Raw genomic sequence first — 8,283 nt, forward strand, 5'->3', positions numbered from 1 at the left:
AAGCATAGTTTTAATATCAAAATGAGATGAGGAAACAGTTCCTCTAATATACCACAGGTATAAACACAAAAAAAAAAATCACTGGTTTTTGAAAGGCCAAATGGGAAAATATATATAATTATCTGCTTAGCAAATATTCAACGTAAAGAATACACACATGAATATATACATATAAATATTTTATATATTTGACTTTCATTTATTTATTTCCTAAAATTTAAAAAATTTTATTAGTACATATGTGTAATACATACTGTTTACATTCCTTGTGGGAAGCTAGCTGTACATGTATATAACGCATCTTAATTACTTTTTTCATCCTTTTTCCTTCCCCAATTTCTTAATCCCTTTCCTTTTTTATTTTAGAGTTTTTAGATACATAAAAAGCAAAAATCATAGATGTTAAGGAGTAACAAGTAACATTTTTGTTCATGTATATAGGTACTTTCTCATTTAATGAACAAATTCTGTTCCTTCAACTAGGTCTTTAAATGAATTGGTAGCTTAATGAGAAGTTGTATTTAGTTCACACATTACAGTGTTCAGAAAACAATGGTCAAAGGGAACTCCAACTCGATGACTTTGCTTTTATTTGTATTATTCTTATGCACAGTACTGTAATGTTTAACAGAACATAAAACTACAGTATTGTTCTATACAATAAAACCAGTAAAAACTACAGTATACTGTAAAAATATTTATAAATAAAGTGTAATGTACAAAACAGACATTGAGTTTCTATAAACAAGATATACAGAATGGCTCAAAATTTTAAAAAAAATGTAAGTCCAAGCAATGGGACATAAGTCTAAACAGATGAAACAAGCAGTCACATTCTTCTCTATGAAAAAAATGATCCAAATTATAGTGATATGTGGGGGGAAAGCTCATAAAGAGAGAAAAGAACTCAAAGGGTAAAAGAGAAAGATGATGAATAGTGAAACTGTGTGTTTGTAAAATTTGACGCCATAATTCCAGGAGAGAAGGTCTCAGAGAAACAATGTGTGATTTCTTCATATTCCTTCCAGAGTACAGATATTTCAAGACTAGAAAAAGGTATAAAGATATGAAAAATAAAATGAAGCTGCTATCAATAAGTCAACCAATAAGACACGCTGATGGGGCTACTGGGAAAAGCAACTCTTTTCCACTGTTGATGGGAATGCGGACAGATGCAAACACTGGAAATCAGTGTGGAGACTCCTCAGAAAACTAAAACTAGAGGTTCCATTTGACCCAGCAGTTCCCCTTCTGGGTATATTCCCAAAAGAATTAAAAGCATCATATTGTAGCTATATGTGTGCGCCCATGTTTATAGCAAAACAGTTTGTAACAGCTAAGTCTTGGAAACAGCCCAAATACCCATCAACCAGTGGTTGGATCTGTGAAGATATGTTTTGCTTTTTTTAATAAAATGAACTCCTACTCAGCCATAAAGAAAGATAAACTAGAGATATTTTAGCTAAATGGATGCACTCTTAAGTGAAATAAATAGGACACACATGTGTAAATACCGAATTGTTTTATTTGGTGCGAAAAACTGAAAATGTAAATGAAGACCAAAATGCATAGTAGATACTGTGAAATAGGAAGAAAATGTTCAAAGTGGAGGGAACTATGCAGGGAGGGCAGGAGAAAGAAAAGAAGAGAAAAAAGAAATGAAAAAAGAAGAAAAAATAGAAACAAATTTTAAGCAAATAGGGAGGGATAGAGATGTTGAAGGGAGGTCAGGGGAATGTTTAAAAAAATGAGAGGCAAGATATATCATATACAGGTACAAATTCCCAATGATACATGTGATCATAATGCATACCTGAGATGTACCAGTAAACTCAGTAAATTTTTTTAAAAAATCACAAAAAATGGAACTAAAAGATACAATTTAGAGGTGAAGCCCAGCCAGAACAAAATGACCTTCTGCATATCTTGGAGTTCTTGTTTCCTGGTGAAACACCAGCAAGATTATGAATCATGAATAAAAATCACACATAGGGAGTAATATTTTCAATTTAGAAATAGAGAAGTAGACATACCTTGACACATATTAAACAGAGCCTTTATTTCATCAACATAATCTGTGAGGAACTTTTAAGCAAATGACAGGAAATAATTTAGTAAATTTTAGTAATCAGTAACACTTCCAGGACTTTGTAACACATAAATACAAAACTATTAAGTAAATAATTATTAACTATAATATATCAATGGCTGCTGGAAAAGAACAAATCTATATACTGGTTTCAGGAGATAGAAATTTCTTAATAGTGATGGTTAATATATTTTTAAACATGAAAAAATAGAAAGCATTTCAAAATACATTTGGAATCAGTAAAAGCAAGAATCCAATAGTCATGCCTTATATGCATCCTATGACAATCTGAAATTGAGGACTAGATCAAAAAATTTAGCAAACTTTGACCCAAGAGAAAATAGAACTAGTGACATAAAAAGGAGAACAATAGAAAATATCTTATGTGACACTGAGAAATACAACAATGGAAGGATAGTAGATGCATACAGAATAATTCAAAGTATCAATGAATAGGTAATTAGGGTATGGTAAGGAGGAAAAAATAGCATTTCACAAGAAATATTAAAGGAAACATCACTGAAAATTTCTAAACTAGGCAAAAGATAAAAAACCATAAATTCAGACACCAAAACAGAAAACTGCATAACGGTAAAGAAAATTATGTTAATATATTGTGATAAAATTGATGAAAACCAGATCCAAATAGAACATATTTTAAAACAGCCAAAGCTTAAAAAGACTGTTATTTAAAACAAACAAACTCAATGAAAGTTGGCTTGTAAACAGAAACATTAAAAAGTACAATGCAACAAATTATAAGTTTAAGACGTTGAAAGTTAACACGTGCTAGTAAAATATTATTCACAAGCAAAGGTAACAAGTTGGATAGCTGAGTTTGGTGTCACACACAAGCAATCTCAGCACCTGGGAGACTGAGGGAGGAGGACCGCCATGAGCTCAAGGCCAGCCTGGGCTACATAGTGAGTTAGGGGCACACTGAACTACATAATGAGGCCGAGTCTCAAAAAAATGAACAAGTTGGAGACATTCAAAATAATTGCAAATGGAAGAAAAACCTCAATCTCTAATACTATTAAAATTAAATTTTACAAAATGCATTCAGAATAAACATTATGAGATTGGATAGAGGTAAAGTATGTTATATGTATATACACATGTATTCACACAAAGATACCATTCTAAATAGGGGCTACATTTCAGCTGAAGGCATATATGTAGACAAACATATACCACATGGACACTGTAGAAATAAAAACAATTCTATTCATACCACTCTCATTCAATATTACATAAAATATCCCTTCAGGCAAAAAGTTCACAGGATATAAAGATTTTGTATTGTAACAAATGGCTTAATCAATAATAAAATATACAGAGCCTAGTTTTATTGTCATGTAAACATATCATTTCAAAGTATATAAAGAAACCACACAATTTTAGAAAAGAAGAGAAAATGAAAAATCCCACTTGAGAATTTGACAAATGTATCTTTCACTAACAAAGGGAAAAAACAACACAAAATCAGTAAGAAAAATTTGGACCATGTAACTAAGTAATTTATTCTGATACATGCTTATAGGTGACTTATACCCATAGTTCATAGGAAAAATTATTTTAAAGTGCACATAGAGCATGTATTAAATAGACCCTAAGGCAAATGCCTTAGCTACTTTTCTTGTTGTTGAGGCAAAACACCCAACACCCAAAGTTAAAGGAGGAAAGGTTTTTTAGCTCACAGTTTGTACAGGTTTTTTAGTCCATAATCAGTTGGCTCCAAGGCAGGGTGGCATGGCAGAGAGGCACTGCAGAGGAGAAACAGTTCAAGGGGGACAGAAAATACTAAAGCTACCAGGGAGAACCACAGCTCTTTCTAACCTTATATTTTACCCAGGCTACTCAGGGCAGATGGCACTCACACCCTAGTGCTCTTGATCTTAGCATATTACACCATGAGTCCATCTCACCATCACACACTGTATATCCAGCCACCTCTGAAAAAGTCCCTGCTATGGCCACATAAGGCTTTGGGAGAACATCTAAACAAAAGCCATAACAGAGAGCCATTAAAAAAACTTTTTACATGAAGAATAACGCTACATTAAAACCCACAGTAAAATTACAACTATTATACATTAGTGAAGGTGTTTGCGTATTAAGGAAATTACTATAAGTTAACCAGAGAGAAAAAAGGAAAGCAGGAGGAAGGTAGGGGAGGGAAGCTGAGAAAGTAAGATATATTTTAAGTAATAAATAGCAAATATATCATATAAAGTACGTGACATGTAGTTAAAACAATCTTTTTTATGGAAATGCATAGTTTCAAAATTATAATTAAAGCAATAATTTTAGAAATTAAATGATCTATACTTCCAAGTCAAAGGATTTGAAAAGAAAGCAGATTAAAGGTGAAGTAAAAATAAAGAAAATGAGAACCAAGACTTGTCATGTAGAGGTACAAGATCCCAACAATGAATGTAACTGTACTGTATCCCTAAAATGTACCAATAAACTCAATTAAAGCTGAAAGAAAAAGAAAAATAGTTTCTGAAAACCAAAGAAAAATCCAAGAACAAAAATAAGCAGAGAGGAAAACCAAGAAAATCAAAAGGTAGCTGTGACAGTTTGTGTTTAGATGCCCCCTCAAAGCCTCACAGGGTTATGTGTGGGCTTTTTCGGAGGTGGCTGGATCTAGAGTGTGTGGTGCTGGGATGGGTTCGTGGCGTGAAGGAGCAGAGAGAGACACTGTCCCTTGTTGCTTTTGCTGTCTTCCGTTTGCCACGAACTCTTGCTCCTCTGTCGTGCACTTCTGCCCAGCCCCCTGCCTTGGAGCCAGCCACTTACGGACTGAAACCTCTACACCTCTGAGCCAAGTAAACGTTTCCCCCTTTAATTTGGGCGTCAGGTATTTTGTCTCAGCAAGGAGAGATCAGTACCAAGCCAGTAGCTCTTTGAAAAAAAATGATGAAATTGACAGGCATGAGTGAGAACATCTAAATTATTTGTAGTACCAAATACTTTGTGTTTAATTTACCAATACTGATACTGAATTGAAAAAAAAATCTGCAGAGTCTTGTATTTATAAGACAATTTAATTCATAATATTATAATTCGTAATATTATAATATCTTCACTCAAACCAAAGGAACAGGGCCATGTGGCTCACTGATGCATTCTTCAAAATATTCCAGGAAGAAATGCTACCAAGTGTTCTTAGAATTCTTCCATGATACACAAAACAAGTAATACTCTACATCGCATTTCATGTAACCAGCATAGCGCCAACATCCACATTTGACCAGGATGTTAAAAGAAAGGAAAACTGAGGACTAGACATGTTTATGAACCTTCATACTAATTGTAAAAAAAAAAGTTAGATGCAATCCAATGGCACATCACATAGCTAATACCTGATAATGAAGTGGGATCCTTTGTGGAAAAATATTCATTTTTCACTTACTGTATTAACAGAACCAAAAAATCAAAAGATACAGAAAATCATTTGCTAAAAATCAACATTATTTCATGATTTAGAAAATATTGTCATTCAATCTAGAAATGGAACTTTCTTGTATGACTGAGAATCTGCCAAAATTTTTTGCATTTAAACCTAGCTGAAAGATGATTGGACATTGTCTAATATGAATAATAAAATCCATGCTGAAAAGTGCTACTATTAAATTTTACTGACAGAGCTATTAAACTAATATAAGGAAAAATACAATAATTATGATTGGAAGAAACTAAACTTTTTATTTTAATTGATGACATTTAAATTGTCCACAAAGAATATAAGCATCTAACTAAAGAATATTGCTAATGATAAATGAAAAAATTTTTCCAAGCATACATGAAATGTACCAAATTTAGATATGCATACATTTCTCAATAGGTACAGCATTCTATATATAATAACAAAAAGTAAAGAAAAGTGAATTATGCTTTTTTACAAAAATATAAAATATCTGGAAAATATATAATGTAAATTAAATAATGCATAAAACCTGGAAGCTACACAGTATTACTGAGAGATTCAAGACCAAAATCAATGAACAGTTAATCCACCTTACTGAATTGAAAAACTAGGAATGCACAGAAGTACATTCTCTCCAAATGAGTATATAATTCAACACAATCCCACAAGACTGTTCACATTGACAAAAGCTTGTAAGATCCACATGGAAATGCAAATAACTTACAGTAACCAAGGCAATATTTTAAAAAGAACAAAAAGGCAGAGGACTTTCACTTCAATAGCTGAAGGTGCAATACTTTTGACAACATGTCAGTGGCCCAAGGGGGATCTCAAATGTTTACCAGTGTCATATAGAATTGAGTTAATGTGAAAACTTGGCTGCAATTTGTTGGGGAAAATGATCTTTTCAATAAATTACATGAAAGGAAAATTAACCTTAACTCCTTCACATCATAACACAAAAATTAATTAAAGACAGAAAAGAAGACTAATTGTGCAAGCAAAACCATCTCTCTTTGAGAGTAGAGCAGAAAGTTTACGATTTATTAAAAGCAAAACTTTGCCATACAGAACCTAAAATTAAGAAATATAAAAGATTGATGAACATTGCTAAAGAAATTTATTAAACTTAAATATTCTGTTAACTCAAAGTAGCATGACCTTGGGCTGGGGATTTAGTTCAGTGGTGCTGCTGCCTGCCTTGAAAGTAAAATGGCCCAAATTCAATCCCTGTATGAAGAAAGAAAGAAAGAAAGAAAGAAAGAAAGAAAGAAAGAAAGAAAGAAAGAAAGCAAGCAAAGCATGGTGACTAACTGTTCTGAGCATTCCCAGAACGTGGAACATTTAGTGTTAACAAGAGGAAAGCTTCTGGCAAACTATGATGGATGATCCCAGTCCATACCAATGGACCACCGACAGAGAAGGTAGAGGTGATGTTATCCGATTTCCAAGGCTGGGTTATAAAAGGTGTTTCAGTGTTGCTCCTGGCAGCATTTACACTAAAGTCCTGGGCTGACACAGAAATCATCTGATGACTTTGAGGCCACCAAGCTAAAGAAAAGCCCAGATGGGCCCAATTGGAGAGATCGCATGCGTGAAGTGAGAAATCCCAAAAAAGACACTTCCAGCAAACCTGTAGGCATGCTGCTATCTCCTGCTCCAGACGCCTCTGCCATCTGACTGCAATTACTTTTCTTTGTTCTAGTACTGAGGATTGAGCCCAGGGCCTTTGTACAAACTTACAGCCCTAGACTTTTATTTTTCTATTTTAACAATTGCTTAGTTGCCCAGGGTGTCCCACATGTACGACCACCCTGCCCAAGGCTCATAGTAGCTACAATTTTAAGGGAGACCTGAAGTCAGAACTGTTCTACCAGGACATCCCCAAATTCCTAACCCACAAAAACTGGAAAGAAGACTAAAACTATTGTTATTAGATGGCACTAGTAAGAACAGTAACTCATTAAAATTTTTCTATATCTTTATTTTTATCATAGCCAACCCTTACTTTGGTTCAAGTGATATATTATTATATTTAAAAATTGACAAAAAGAGATATAATATGATAACATTTGGGTTGTGTGCATATACCAGTATATAAAATTTTGTGGGAATTTAATAAAGACAATATTTTTATTCATATATCTCTGTATTATATTTAGAACACAACTTAATGTGATTTATACACCTTTAGGTGAAATTATTTAAAAAGTAAACCTATTTAGGCAAACTAGAACATCTATAGCTACAAAGGGAGCTCTATGTGGAAAAGCTAAAATATAATTTCCTTTCTAAAGGTACGTCTTCTTGACGGTCCACTGGGTATGGACTTCCTCGTCATTCTGACCAGGTCAAAATCTGCTCGGGTTAAATGGAGTGGTGGTAGTAGAAGACCAGTAACTTCAAGGAACTGGAACATCTTGAAGACAGGATGTTTTGCCAACTCAAGCAGAGATGGACCTGATGCAGAAAAATGGAAGCTCCCCAGAGAACAAGCAAAAGTTAATAATTTCGCTAAAATGTCACCATGCCTTCCTAACCAGAAACAATCACCTGCGCTGAGCAGAATTATGTGCCTTTGTTCATAAATAACTGTGGGGGTTTGAGTCAGTTCGAGGCTGGCTTCATTTCAGCGGAGTCCCCTAGCCTTCCACACAGATACACACTCTGTCACCTGTGTTTTCATTCTTCTCTCTATCAGGGTTTGCTGGACCTGGTAACCGGGATTAAAATAGTGAATGTGTTATGGTATGGTTTA

Source organism: Fukomys damarensis, unplaced genomic scaffold, assembly GCF_012274545.1.
Source record: "Fukomys damarensis isolate Sample0158 unplaced genomic scaffold, DMR_v1.0_HiC HiC_scaffold_3, whole genome shotgun sequence".
In the NCBI taxonomy this organism is placed as follows: Eukaryota; Metazoa; Chordata; class Mammalia; order Rodentia; family Bathyergidae; genus Fukomys; species Fukomys damarensis.